This window comes from Nanorana parkeri, unplaced genomic scaffold (assembly GCF_000935625.1).
Source record: "Nanorana parkeri isolate BGI_ZX_2015 unplaced genomic scaffold, ASM93562v1 scaffold287, whole genome shotgun sequence".
NCBI lineage: Eukaryota > Metazoa > Chordata > Amphibia > Anura > Dicroglossidae > Nanorana > Nanorana parkeri.
In genome coordinates, this window is record NW_017306555.1 from 448,267 (window position 1) to 464,017 (window position 15,751).

At 42.7% G+C, this 15,751-nt stretch overlaps 1 protein-coding gene across 6 annotated transcripts in view; it reads right to left on the bottom strand.

Moving 5' to 3' along the window:
* Positions 1-15,751, bottom strand: part of SAMD11 (sterile alpha motif domain containing 11) — a 162,812-nt gene that overhangs the window by 70,165 nt on the left and 76,896 nt on the right. The gene's annotated exons all lie outside the window — the stretch shown is intronic.

A 15,751-nucleotide genomic window follows, 5' to 3' on the forward strand; every position in this document is an offset into this window, starting at 1 on the left:
GTAAATCCTATTTTAAATGCTCTTCACTTAACGATAAAATCTCCGGATCTCCTCTTCCTTTCACACAGTCCACCTTGTATTTTCCACTCAGGATTCAAAGGTCTGCCAGAGAATGTTCAGATTTAACCTATAAAGAGCAAGAGGGCCCCGGCACTGAAAAGAAAATAGACTTGGCAAAACAAGGTCAAACTAATTAGCTCCCTTCTCTTAACTAGAGAAGACGCCAATTTACTTTTGTTCCTGTGAGACAGCGAAGAAACCTTTTTGGTCAAAAGGCTTAAAGGAGTCACCGAGGCTCCTAATACAAAACTGCAGTTACAGTTTTTGTAATTTATAAATTTGTCATCCATAGGCAATCCATACACGGGTCAAACATGGCAGCACTTTGGTCCTGAGTTCTGAGGGCCAACACATTCATTCCACCATTTGGTAGATTCCACTGACTTCCTATTCTAGTGACCTCAAACGAAATAGGGGCAGGTGAACTTACCAATGAGGTGAAAGACAGCAATAAAAACCCAACAGAGGTCCTAACCTGTCCCCATATCCAAACCTAAACAAATAATTTAGGCTGTTGTAGGACTTTTAGCTGTTGTAGGATACTAATAAAACTTTTTACATTGAATTTCTGTCCTCAGAGAAATAGAAGGACTGCCACTGCTGGCCCCACATTTTGGAAATGTCAACTGCCTGACTTATGCTGATTCATTGCCTTCAAAGTGATATTTAAGGAGAACTATGGGGTCATGTTTTTCCGCATAGTTCTCCTTAGGGTAACGGGAGGACACAAACTAGCGTCCTCCCGTTACTCTAAGCTCAGTATACCGCGAGCTACAACTCGCGATATACTGAGACGCCGAAGCGGATCCTGACCTCGACGTCGAGATCCGCCCAGCTGCGTGAGTGACAGCTGGCTCTGCCTATCTAGAGGCAGAGCCAGCTGTACCCGCCCCCTCCCCCGTCCGTTCCGCCAGTCAGCGCTGGCAGATCGGAGCGGGGAGAGGGGAATCCAGCCCCTCCCCCTGTTACGGCAGACAGCCGTGACAGGATCGAGAGGTGAGCGAACCCGGTAGTTGTTCGCTCACCTCCCGATCTACTGAGCCGACCTGTGACAGTCTTATTGTCACAGGTCGGCTAGAACTATGAGGTGAGTGAAAAGCACTCACCTCATAGTTCTCCTTTAAAGCCAAAAGGTCTTTGAGCTTTTCAAATACTGATCAAATCTCTTACAATAGACAATGCTCCTCAATCTTTACAAGTTTTAGTTTCCTGCAGATTCAACTCGCCCCTGAGCACACGCCCTGATATCCTGTTTAGGGTGGCTCCTTTCCCTTGCAGGATCCTATGGAGCCAACCTTGGGTAGTAAGCTGTGTGTGTCTCCACAAACACACAGACCCAGCAAGTCAAGCCCCTCCCCTACCTCTTCTACAAGCTAGTAGAGGGACAGCTCCTGGAGTCTACTCTGTCCCATGTGATTCTGTACTGGACAGGAAGTTCAGTGAAGCAGATCTGAGAGAGTTGGAGCCAGCTATTTGGAAACATGATGACAGTAGGTGCTTGGGGAAAAATGTAAAGAAATACTTTGGGTGGCAATGTACATTTATTTAATCTGGATTTATTACAAATGTTTTCAGAGTTTAATACTGCTTTAATAATTTCCAAGTCAATGACCCTCATATTTATTCTAAACAGTTCTGACTTGCTCAGGAAATACTGAAGCCAAAGACAACCGGGAAACCAGCATTTTCAAAAAGGGGTCAGCAACTGCAGCCTGCTTATCTCACTCAGTACAGGTTTCCTTTAAGCATTTATCCTGAAACAAAATGTCCACTGATATGGCAGTAGCACAGGGTCAGGAATGAGCATTAACATGTGACTGCCATGTACTACAATACAACTTTTCCTCTTTTACCCCCCTTTTTTTTTTTCTTTGCATCTGCCCGGAGAAATTTTCTATTGCCGAAGCCAAAAGAAAAAACCTAGAGAAAATAGTAACCTTTAATTCTGCATGAAGGGTGCAAATCAAACTATTTTATTCGAAGTTCACTGCTCATTAAAGGGTCATGTACCCATCTCTCCTTGACAGCTGCTAAGCGCATGTCTCCCCAGGATGAGGAGGCCAGAAAATCAATAACGTGCCACAGCAGTGAAATGGTCAATTGGCATTACTTTCCGTCGCCCTCAGCATATTCTGGTCTGAATTATTCATGGATATTTCCGAGAGCAAGACGTGGAGGGAATAGACTTTTAAAGAAAACTGGACAGGAGGGTACCCTCTCGCTGACCTGGGGAGGGAGGGGGCCGAGGGGAGAGACAGAGGTGGGGAGGAGGTCACAGCAGGAAGCAGAAAAAGCAATTAGCATATTTGTAATCAAGGTGATTTGGAATCAATTAACCAAATGCCTTAAGCGGCCTTAAACTGTTCAAGAAACACTGACCCTGCCAATCCCATTAGAGAAGCTCAAGTCTGCAGAAAGATGCCAGCCATGCAATCCTGAGGGTGATCAACGATTTGGCTGTTAGAGGGCAGGCAACAGACATGAAAAGCTAGAATCTTTTTTCCTAATGGCAGGAGAAAAGCGGCAACTCTGTGTGATGCACAAGTGGTTGGAGAATGTCAATGTTCTTGAAGAGGACATATAATAACAATTTACATTGATCAATATAATAAACATCAGCATTACCAAATGATATCCTTATGTTAAGAAAAAGAGTACCTTTTTGCCACAAAAAATGCAACCAGATAAGAGTAAAAGAATAGGCAGCCCAGTAGTGTGGGTCTCTCAGGTCATTAGATACTGCATATATAGATACTGTTGTTGGCAAAATTAGCAACAACACAAAGATTATCCTGAACCATCACCATCTGATGGTCATTACTCAGCACTGCAGCTTAGGTCTCTGCTATGCACCCCTGACCATCATTAACCAACTAAAAAGGGGAAATAAAAGCTTCAACCTAGTCCCTGATCAACATGTTTTTTTTGTTAGGTTTCTTCATGCCCTAGATAAATGTCTATCTATGCCTTGGATTTGTGAACTGTTTGGACTGCATTGGTACTCAGCTTGTCGGCGCTTATCTTCATCATTGGCCTGTTACCTCTTCCTTTGGCAGTCTGTGTTCTTTCTGCCTGCCTGGAACCTAGTCTCTGTCAGCACCTGACCTGGCCATCAGCCTTCTGAATCTACTAATGTTTGTTGTTTGCTCTAGCAACTGCCCCACCTGATGGCTGTTGCCTCTGGCAACACAGAGGGTCTACTAAAATCTTTGACAAAAATATGCCACAATGAACCTTAAATTCATACTGTTCTGTCAATATACTGATCGATATCCCTTTAATGCTGTGACTTACACTGGAAATGTCTGCCAATGATGAGGGATTCACAAATAAAGTATTTATTTAAAGAAATGCCACTGTAAGTAATGTTACATTTCGATCTTCCCTTATTAGAAAATAATGGATGATATCAAGTTTAGCATAGTGAAAACTATCAGAAATATTATGGGTGGCAAGAGTAGGCAGGAAGTTTCTCAGTATCCTTACCTATAACTGTTACAAGGAAATCATATACAAAATAAGCCATCTAGAATCTACTGCTTTCAGTGAACGCCTATTGACCTCTGTCTACAAAAAAAGCTGTACAGCACAAACGCTACCCTGCAGTATTAAAGTGCAGCATGTTTATTTAATAAGTTAATACTGCTTCCTTAATATATAATTAAAAACTCTAAGTGGAGTCTCTGAGTCTAGAAAATACCTGAGTATCCTGCAGCAATATGTATAGTCAACTTGAAAGGGAACCTGTGCTTTGCCCATGCAGCGCAATGTAACAGGTTCACTTTAACTTAGCCTTCCACAGCAGCAAATCATTCTTTTCAGTCCAGCCAGCTAGGCCCAATGTAAGTATGCATATGTCATACCCAAGAAGCCCACTGGGTTTCTGTAAAGCATTGTAGTAGCCGGAGCTACTACAATGCTTTACAGTGACCTTCTGAGTCCTGTAATGATGCTGAGATGAGCGGCTTCCCCTCTGCTATGAAAACACAGGTGGTCGCTTGGCACAGTGGCCATTCATGGAACACCTAGTATTTTTATCAATTAATACAAGGCATTCTCTGATTGGACAAAGGGCGGATTGTGATGACATTGCCCTTTGTCTAATAAGAGAACGCTTTGTATTCACCCAAGCCTACTACAGTACTTTACAAGATCCCTGGGGGCTGCTCAGGTATGCTATATGTATACTTACAGTGGGGAAGCTGGACCCATGTTAGTATGTATAAAAAGTTACACCCGGAGTTCAACTTTAACAGTGCGGTGGAGGAGTGAAGTAAAGGTAAGTATACTGTATGCTGAAGATTGGTGGAGGATTAAAGCAAAGCTGCTAGTAGCTCAGTCAGGTGAAGGTTAGAACCTCGATCAGGTTTTTACTGTCACTTGAGGATGTTTCCTTTTCTATGCTACAGAGTAGCATATGAAAACATTTGGTTTTAGATATGTTTTAAGGGGAACAGTAATCTTATCACAGATCATTAACAGATTTTACTTATCAAATTCCCTACCCCGACTTAAACATTAATGGAAACCTCTGGCAGGTTACTATGAGCAAAACTGCTATTCTTTACTGAATCTTTAAACCTCATTACAGTAGTCTCTGAGTCTAGAGGATAATGTCGCTTTTAGGCCCAGCCTTTGTATCTCCCTATGTTCCTTAACCCTAAGCAATCTAAGCATATTCCTGTTCAAGCTGCTCTCCAGAAAGGCAAAAAGGAACATGAGGATACTGCAATGTTCCACAGAGGTAATAAGGTAAAAACTAATCGCTGTAATCTCCCTAATCTAGACGTTTTATACTGGTACACTGTGTTAGCTGTCGGGAAAAAACAAAACAGTAGAGCTGAAGTTACACGTATCATAAGTTATCAAGGTTGAAAACATTCAAGATTTTTGAGGCACCTTGGGTATCTTCAACAGACCTGTTTTAAAACTGCAACAACTTTCTCATTCACCAAGCTAAGGGAAAATTCCCTTGCAAAGTGAACAGACCATTTGCATTTAGCAAATCAACCCCAATGTGTCTTTATTTTGAAGATTAGATTTCCTCTCATTTGCTGTCACGGTGACCACCTTTCACCAGCATATAAAATAATAGGAAATCTGGAAATTCCCCCAATCAATAAAAACCTGACAGATTCCACCTCTACAACAGCACACAATTTTTAGCTGGGTTCCTAATTCAGCTATTTTTACCTAGAATCATAGAGCATTAGGGCCATTCTACTCAAATGGATTTTCAACACTGTCCTGACTATTACACACTTCTTGGTACGTTAGGCCACGTTTAGTCCATTTTTAGGGTCTGCAATTTGCCCACCCCCCAGTCTCTTTGTTTCTGTTCTGCACAGAGGTATACAGTGCTTTTATTATCGCCATTCCATTTTGATTTTTCCACTGGACACTATCATGCACTTTTCCTACATATGCATCACATAGGCCAATGAAGAAAACGTATCTTACATGGGTACTGCCCCCAATGGCTTAAACATCTAGTAAGCGCATGCAGGAAACTGTGCAGAAGCTTCCTGTCAAGAAATGTTCCCAGCTTGTGCTCTTCATTAGGCCTGACTCCGCTTTTCCAGTCCAAAAATCAATGTAATTTTGACAGCAGGGCAGACATTCGTACAGTGTCGTAAGTTTACATATCTCAATTCAAATGCATTATTAATTGATTTTCTCCTTGAACACACTGGCTTTTCAGTAGGAGCCTTTTCTGTTAAATATTCTAAGGCCAAAAAACAGATTTAATGTAGGGGTTAAAAAAGAAAAAAAAAGTGGGGTTTTGCTGTAGCCACGGGCTCCTGCAACAGTACCTAATTGTGCATTTCTCCTCAATATTTCACTTCCAGATCACAGCAGTCACAAAGATTCCACTACGAGAGGCATCACTTTCTTAAAGGGTAATTGCTATTCTCAGTTGAATTAATTAAGGAAACACTGAGAGATTCTTTTTTTGTACAATCCAGTTCAACTTGATAAAAATGCGTCAGTGTTTGCCTATCAGTCAAACAGCCTATGTAATAAAATTCCCGTGCCATAAGAGCACCAAGCGTGATAAAGGGACAGATAGTCGTTTTGGTGGTTGGGGGCCATGCGCAGAAGGTTTCTGCCATTCATTATCAAATGATATGGTCAGATGACACATACATCGCCAGGAATGATTGTTAAAGTGGATCTATCACTAAAATTCACACTTCACATAAATCTATATGGCACATGTCAGCCTAATCAAATCACATTATATTTTGAGCATCAAAAATTAACTTCAGCTTGCCCCAAATAAAAAATATGCAGATCCTGGGCTCCCTCATATGACATAAAGTCTGGAGACCCCAGACGTTATAATCCCTGGCTGTCAGGTACCCGACAAGCTATAGAGATTGTATATTGGTTTAAAATGTGAATATGCGAGGAGTATTTATATGTAGGAAATATGGCTACTCCTTTTATGTATATAATTACAAATTTTAAGGGCATATTTGTGGCTCAATGAAAATAGATGGGCAAGCTCAATGCAATGACATGCAAAAAACACAAGGCAGTGCATATGTGAAGAACTCTCAGCCAAGTTTTAGGCTGACCACAGGTGGGAACATAAGTCCAGACGAATGACAGGCAAGAAGATATCTGCGGTCTTTACATGCGTCTACTGAGGGCCACAGTGTTTTGCAATCCTCCCCCACCGCAATGCTTGAGCAGTAGTGAAGATCCTTAACACTTCTCCATAAACGCATACAAAATAGGCCCAGCTGCACAGAAAAATCTCCCTGTGTGTTAGGAACCGTCTCTGGCTGCCTCATTATGGCTTTCTAGTACAACAGAAACGGCCAATAATTGCAGACTTTGCTTGAAATCGGGGGCATTGCTTGCTTTTATCAAGCCGTTTATGGGCAGCCTTGTGTACATTCTACTGCCAAATGTATAACTATTACAATCATTTTTATTAAATATTCAGCAAGATTATCCCTGTACAGCTACCATTTATAATATGGGAGTATTAGAATCACATATCATTACAGCTGACATCTTCTATAGTCACTTAACTGTTTAAGTTAGATTTATTTGAACGTGATAAGCTTTAAGTGAACCTGTGCTTTGCCCATGTAGGAGATTTTTCAACATGTTCCAAAGTTAAAAGCACTCGTTATTGCCTCCAAGGAGTACTTCCTTAAAACAGGGAAAGATTACCTATTTATGGGCAGCATTTAAATCATATTAATAATTTAAGACTATATGGGCAACGCTTTGAGGACACACCTATGTGAACTTATTGGAAATCCCATTCTTAAACCATGGGCAATTATTATGAAACTGCTCCCCCTTTTTAGCTATAAAATCCTCAATTTTTCTGAAAAAGTTTTCCATGATCCAAGATTTATATAGGCTGCCTGTGAGACTGTGTGCCTATTTAGCCAAAAGAGTATTTGTGAGGTCAGGTACTGATGTTGGACCAGAAGGCCTGGCTCACAATCAGCAAGCGCTCCAATTCATCCCAAAGGTGTTCAGTAGGGTTGAGGTCAGGGCTCTGTGCAAACCACTCGAGTTCCTACACACCATGTCTTCATGGAGCTGGCTTTGTGCTCAGGGGAAAAGTAATGCTAGAACAGAAAAGGGCCTTCCTCAAATTGTTACCATAAGCGTGGAAGCACACAGTTGTCTAACATGTCTTTCTATGCTATAGCAGTAACCATTTCTTTCTTTAGAAACACCTGAACGCCATAATTTCTGTATACTTTTGGCCATATAGTATAGGCAGGCTCACACTGGCCCACCAGAGCACTGGAGGATCTTCTGGTGGGCCCTGGGTATATAGGGCATAAATGGCATTAAAACTATTTAGTAGAGGGCCTGTTCCATACCATCTCCTAGCAAACAGGAGGCAGCACTGTACTACCTACACATACAATACACATCATACAGCTCCTCCTCCTGGTTGTAAGGAGAGGACAGTGGTGTGTGGTAAAGTGCCAGGGTGTGCTCTGACGCAGTATGTAGTGTGTAGGAAGTGGATAAAGGCCCAAAGACACCTATACACAGATGTCTCACTGCCCACACACACTGCTGGGCCTGCCCTCCCGCTACATACTGTGTCACCAACACCGCGGCTGTGGGTCCTTCTCCCACAAGTACAGAGTACCTCTAAACCACACCCAATATGCTTTAGATCCATGCCCAATGTTTGTCGCAGCGCACTTCTCCCTTTCTCTGGCGGGCCCCAGAGTTTAAGTCTGCCCCGGAATGTATTTGTGATGGCCTGGTGTCCACAAACGTTTGCCCATATATTGTATATGTTGGTCAACTAAGATAAAGGTGTTCAGGTACCTTTTGATAATGTTTTAGAGCTGTGTGCTGTAGTACTGCATAACAGAGTTAGTTTGTGTTTTGGCATGCACAGGCAAAAATTAGGGAAGAAAAACCTAAGTTGTAAAGTTAGTTATAAAGTCTTGCGTTCCCTCCATGTCTGGCCACCTACCCTGGCAGCTTAAGAGTTACCGAGGCTTCTATAAAAGTACCAAGTTTAAAAAGACACTTCCCCCTACATAAAATATGAGTGGAGGAGACATATAAATAAAGAGTAAAAGCCCTCTCAGCCTCTCTCCATCCTTTAACGAGCTCCCAGCAGCTGCAGGGATTATACTGAGCCGCACAGATCAATAAGGAAACCAATCACCCTGACCCTGCTGCCTCCCACCTCCGAAAATAAAATCCGATAAATGGTACCGGGGGCGGGAGCTCCGACAGCTCCGGGAGGAAGTGAGAGAGTCCGATTATCCCCAAGAGCGTGCGCATGAAGCTGAAGATCCCCGCCAGCATGTGTTTGTGAGATCGTTATCTCTGCGAGTGTCTGTGTGTGCAAGCGTGGAATATGGTGCATTAGTATTGGTTTAAAAATAGACACGTTTTAGAATTTTATTTCTATTTAGGGGCTGATATATATATATGCCTCATTTTGTGGGAATGAATGAGAATATAAACATGTCAAACTAAAAATGGAATGTATAGCATTTTCAATGTTTTTTTTCTTTACATATAAACATATAAAAGAAATCAGATGTTAATAATCTGGTTAATAAGCGTTAATGGTTAAAAAAAACAAACCCTTCCCATTATGTATTGTTTGTAATTATATAACATATGTATATTATAAATTAATGAATATTTATTATATTAATCTATGTACATGGTTGCAGGTATATTTGATCGCTGCTTTGCAGTGCCATATACATCACACAAAACAAATCTTTAAGTCCCTGAAATCCTTGAAAACAATGCTCTACCTGTGTGGTTGATAATTCATCAGTTAAGAGAGACAGAATTGCAAGTAGCTCCCTCTAGTGGCTAATCTACAAATCTCTGTATTTAACACAATAACAAAAATATGGAAGAACAATCTTGCCTATTTCCCCAGCATTTAGGCTGTCTACAGATGTGAGATGGCAGTTAGACATAGTATCCAACCACAGAATAATCTTGGAATACAGACATGCACATGCATATCAACAGAACATACATCTAAGTGAGCTCAACGCAGGCCTATTGGCCAAGAAAATTTGACATGGCCAAAAAGACTATGTCTGCTGCTACTACGTTTATCATCGGGGTGTCCGGTAAGGTGCGTAGGTGCCAACAGAAGCCAATTTAATAGGATTTGTGGGGTGTCGTGTAATGTTTCTATTTTTTCACCATGAGAGAATTATGACATGTTATGGCTCAGGGACAAAAACTCTGGCAGCATAGACACATTTAAGGCTGTAGCACAACTGTGTAAGGAAACAGTAATATCCATTTCCATTCACCTTATAGAACTTATTGAATTATCTGTAAATACAATGAATTGGCATTTACATACATATTGAACACATGTGCAATTTTACTATAAGTTGCAAAATAACTAAAAAAGACCTGGCAGTTTTTGTAGAAACATCTACTGTCAATAATCATACTAATTAGAAGGAGGATTAACAAAACTTTACAAAAATAACAAATGTTTTATGAGCGAGCTGTAACATTTCTCAAAGCTTATTTATTTGTCTATCACAGCTTGCAGCATTTTATGTTTCATCGGCCACAAAGTGGTAAATAAGCCCCATGGTGGGAGTATGGAATTAATCATCTGTCACTAGCAGGCAGAGCGCACGAGCACAGCGTTACAAGTGTACAGGGAGCTGTAACGCTCTCCGTCAACCCATCACCTCTGCGCAGGGTGATAAGAGAAGGTGACACCCCCGTAAAAAGACCTGGTAAGACGCAGCACTCTGAGTCAGCACAGGCTGAAGGGATCACTTTTATGGATATGACAGCTGTGGGAGGGACAAGCAGAGCTGAAACTAGTCCTCTACGGCAAGGGAAAAGCTGTGTAAGCCCCCTTTTAAGCCACACAGCTTGTTGGGGCACAATGACCCCCGTGAGGATAAGACGGCAGGGATTAGGGTCAGGATTTAAGATAGGCACCTAGGCCAAGAAGCATCTTTTAACCCTTTCCTAATGCAGTTAAGGGAAGAGTTATACATTATTAATGTATTCATGCCTGCAATCTTTAAATAACATTACCTATACTATGGGAGTGGTGTACTAAAGGAGTAGAATGTTCACTTAACCCAGTGAAGCTTAATGATTCAAATGAAAATTTTTATTTTTTTGTTAACTCCCCTACACTTGATTTGGTATTTAAAGTGAATTCTCTACCCTGTTGAAAAAATGTGCGCCCTTTTATCTATACATAGCATTATGGGGCTTAATTGCAACCCATAGCAACCCATAACTACTAGGCAGCAAGTGTGTTCCCCAAATTGTACACATCATTAGTATTCTCTGCATTGCCTGAATAAATAATAAGCCAGCATGTAAGTTGTTAGCTGTGATTAGCTTTCTAAAACCGATATTACCCACTCAACCAACATATATCAATGAGAGTCAACTAAATGGAAAATTAGCTGAATGTCATATTCCGTCACTTCCATATTTGTATATCATAAACAATTTGCAAACAGCCCCATGATGCAGAAAAATGTTTTGTTTTTTTTCTTTAGTTAAAGCAGGGACATAACATTCAAAAGGAAACCAAGTACCAAACTGAGCTGGATAACTCTAGAAGGAACACAGCAGTAGTACTAAAGTCTGCACCCACCCAATCCACTACACTTTACTGATTTGCATAGTGAAAAGATTTTTTTTACATAGTTGTCGATTTATTTTAAGTTTAAAGGAGAACTATGAGATGAGTGATTTCCACTCACCTCATAGTTCTAGCAGACCTGTGACAATGAGACTGTCACAGGTCGGCTCAGTAGATCGGGAGCTGAGCGAACACATACCGGGTTCGCTCACCTCTCGATCCTGTCACGGACAGTGGCAAATCCCATGTTGACTTCCCTAACTCACTATTGCCCCATAGCTGTGCTGGGAAACCTGATGGAAGATCTGGGTGGTCCAGGAGGTGGTTTGGGGTGGGGGGAAGTTTCAAGCACAGCTTCTGGATTTGAGGTTAAGTGCATAACTTGGGGCGCACCAGGTTTCAGGGCTCCCACTGATTGTATGTGCAAGGAGATACAGCATGCCTTCTCTTCAGTCTTGCATCTACTGCACGCCACTCTGCTCTATCAAGCTGCAGAACTCTTACAATTTAAATTCTTAAAGAGAACCTGTCAGGATAGAAATATAAAAATTGTCACTGACTTATAACTGAATGTGCACATTGTGGGACTGTCATCCTCATCTTTTTTTTTTAGAAGGTTGCTAAAGCAGAACAAGCATGGACTAATGAAGTGTCTGGATTCCTGATTTGCACGTTTGTTTTAGGTCGCTGACTCACAAACTCATGAAGGATAATGACGACAGCCCACTTGAACAATTCAACAGACTGGGGGATGCAGATAAGAATAAAGAGGGCCAAATATGACACATAGAAAACAGAGTGTAAGCTCTATTGAATTAACACACATTAAACAACATGCACATTATTATTAAAACATTTGCATTGTTTGATATAATTGTATTGTAACCTGCATGGTTAGTAATGGATTGTTAGGGTTAAATGTATGGGTGAAATACAGAGGCATGCTTTTGAAGATAATGATCCTTCAGTTAATATATGAAGAAGTTAATTTCTGATGAGAGCGTCTCTTTAAGGACCTGGCTGGAAATATTAGAAGCCAAAGTCGCTGAGATATTGAAGCTCTCAGTTCTCAGAATGTAATTCACGAGACGCCCTCTTAAACATAAAAAGGCCGCTGTGCCCCTGCTGATTCACACAAGAGGTGGACAGATTAGAATGGTGTGAAATTGGCCTCGGCGTCAGGCGCCTCTCGTATAATGCAGACTTCTGGAACGGCAGCGATAAGTAACCCTGAGAATCCATCAGTTCTGCACACAGCAGCAAAGACTGCTGGCTCTGTAACAAGGAATGCCGCCTAACTAAACCAGCTTACTTATATATATTCCCTACACAAAGAATTTACTCCAGACTACAAAAGACGTAGTGTAGCTGTAGACCAAAACTACAATGCATTTGTTTTATAGCTTCAAATCCACATATGACTGTTCAAATAAAGCATTATGCCACTTGTAAGTTTTACCAAATACCCCAATTTTCCTTTCCTGCTTTAATTTATGCAGATTTATTTTGCTCGGTTTTATTTGTGCACATTTACTAGCTGTGTGTCGTGTCCCAGGGCAATGAATGTACCGTTTTGCCCGAACGTTAAAGGAGAACTATGGGGTCAGTGTTTTTCCCCAAAGTTCTCCTTAGGGTAAAGGGAGGACACAAACTAGCGTCCTCCCATTACACTAAGCTCAGTATACCGCGAGCTACAGGCCGCGGTATACTGAGGCGCCACAGCCGAAGCGGATCCCGACTTAGACAACGGGATCCGCCCAGCTGCGTGAGTGACAGCTGGCTCTGCCTATCTAGAGGCAGAGCCAGCTGTACCCGCCCCCTCCCCCGTCCGTTCCGCCAGTCAGCGCTTTGAGGATCTGAGCAGGGAGGGGGGAATCCAGCCACTCCCCTGTCACGGCAGAGAGCTGTGACAGGATCGAGAAGTGAGCGAACGCCGGTATGTGTTCGCTCACCTCCCGATCTACTGAGCCGACCTGTGACCGTCTCATTGTCACAGGTCGGCTAGAACTATGAGGTGAGTGAAAAGCACTCACCTCATAGTTCTCCTTTAAAGTGTCTGTCCATCAGCAACTGATAAATCAGCTGTGCTGAGTTGCACAGAAAAAAATCAACCATTGGCTTCTTGTTCCTCAGAGCCTTGGTTCTCAACTGGTGGGTCTTGACCCAGAAGTGGGTCGCGACCCCGTGTTCAGTGGGTCACCACATGCCTTGCACTTTTCTAGGTGAGAGGCTCCCCAGCCTTCCCCTGGCGCAGCACTGTCAGTTCTCACACCGAGCAGCCATTCAAAATATGCTGCCCAGTGCCGAGTGTCAACTTGAGGTGGGGTTGGCTGGGGGTATGGCAAAACAAACGACAAACGCACTCAACAATTTGTTACCAGTTATACAGTAAGGTGCACACGAAATGGGCTTTGAACAGTGGTACAGTAGAAAGGCATCATGGCACACTCACAAACCAGCATGTAAAACAACTTGTCTCACCACTAAGGACAATGACAGAGGTTTGGATACACGTCTTCTGCAAAGGATGTGTAAGCCGCACTGCCGCGCCAAGGAACCTCTTATAGTGCGGTCCTAACTCTAAACTATGAGAGTCTCCATAGTCTCCTTGGAGCACATGGGGGCAGAAGATATCAAATTGGGTGTTTTACATGCTGGTTTGTGAGTGTGCCATGATGCCTTTCTACTGTACCACTGTTCAAAGCCCATTTCGTGTGCACCTTACTGTATAACTGGTAACAAATTGTTGAGTGCGTTTGTCGTTTGTTTTGCTTTACCGATTTGGTGCAGCGACGCATGGGGTTTCTCAGCTGCCAATGGGATGTGCGGGATCCCTTGTGTGTCTCTGTACCTTTAAGGAGGTGGGGCGTCCTCCTGACAGGCCTGCACCCAATTTGATATCTTCTGCCCCCATGTGCTCCAAGATGGAGACTCTCATAGTTTAGAGTTAGGACCGCACTATAAGAGGTGCCTTGGCGCGGCAGTGCGGCTTACACATCCTTTGCAGAAGACGTGTATCCAAACCTCTGTCATTGTCCTTAGTGGTGAGACAAGTTGTTTTACATGCTGGTTTGTGAGTGTGCCATGATGCCTTTCTACTGTGGCTGGGGGTATGGCCACGAGGGAGCTCCATCCATACGTGCATTGCTTACAGCTCCCTTATGTGTCCTGTAGAGGTGCCTGGACCAGAGTGACGTCACATTCTGGCTCCCGGCACCTCTACAGGCGCACATGGGAGCTGTGCAAGCAATGCACATATGGATGGATCACAGCACAGCACACTGGACCCCAGGTTAAGGATCTTCTCCAGTTCTCGTAAGGTAAGGAGACTGGGTGACTGGGAGACTGGGTGGATCTTAAAAAAAAGAAAAAAATTTCCAATCGCCTGCACTGGAATGCGCAGTACTGCAATGTTGTGCGTTCCATTGCAGTAAGACTTGGGTCGCGACCTAATGACCAAGGACAAATGTGGGTCCTGAGGTTACACAGGTTGAGAACCACTGCCTTAGAGGGACTCCAACAGTGATATATCTTCACTAAAGCTGGGAGGTCTGTTGGCTCCATCACAAAGACTTATATGGAACCCTTTAAATGTTTTTTAAACATTTGTTTTCACAAAAGCTTCACATGCTTTTCACGGTCAACACCAGGGGCTCAACTTTACTGTATGCCATCACAGCTTGCATGCGGGTGGGTAAAACCTCAGAAGCAGACTGTATGCATTTGAGGATTTAGTCCATGCCCATGTACAGCTTTACATAGTGCCCGTGTACAGCCATTGAATTTTATGTGAAGCTTTGCACTGCACCTGGAGCTCCCTGGTGGGGGAATACAGCAGTATTTACAGCGTATGGGGTTGGGGCATCCATGTGCAATGGCCCAAGGGTGACTGGGAATTGTAGTCAAACTTTATCAACCGAGGGGCCCGTGTCAAGAAGTCTAAAATGTATAGTGAATAAAGGTAAATGCAAAGGCCTTACCTGAAATGCACCTGAAAAGCAGGGCACACAGGGGAGACCCACCTCACAGTCTAAGAAACAGTGCTATATCGCTAATGAGAAAACAGATAAATCCATTGTTGAAATACACATACAGGGGCTGTTTTACCTGCCAATGGATTTCTATTTCTGTCCATACAGTCCTGACGTTTAAGCAACCCTGACAGACAGCATAGCCAGGCTAGTGACCAGACTTTTTTCTGCTGAAGTTAAGCAATACAGTCTAGTTACCTCTCTGCCCCAAGCCTGTGATTGGGCAATAAATGAGCAGCAGAAGACTGATAACCTTAGCAGAATGCTCTCTACTCCTATCAGTATGCTAGTATATGTGCAAGCAACCCAGTTCATTGGCTGCTAGTGCAGCCCCTACCTCTCCCAGTCTGAGGTCTACTGTACAGGATATTACAAGAGGGTAAACTGAGACAGTCAGCAGTCAGGTACTTACACCAGCTTGATTAGAAAAATAAATGCAATTCCTCTGAATAAAAAACTGCCTTTACTGATGTTGTTTTTACTTCTCCCATAAATGTCATGGTAGTCAATAGGCTGATGTTAATATATATGCAAAATATTCTCC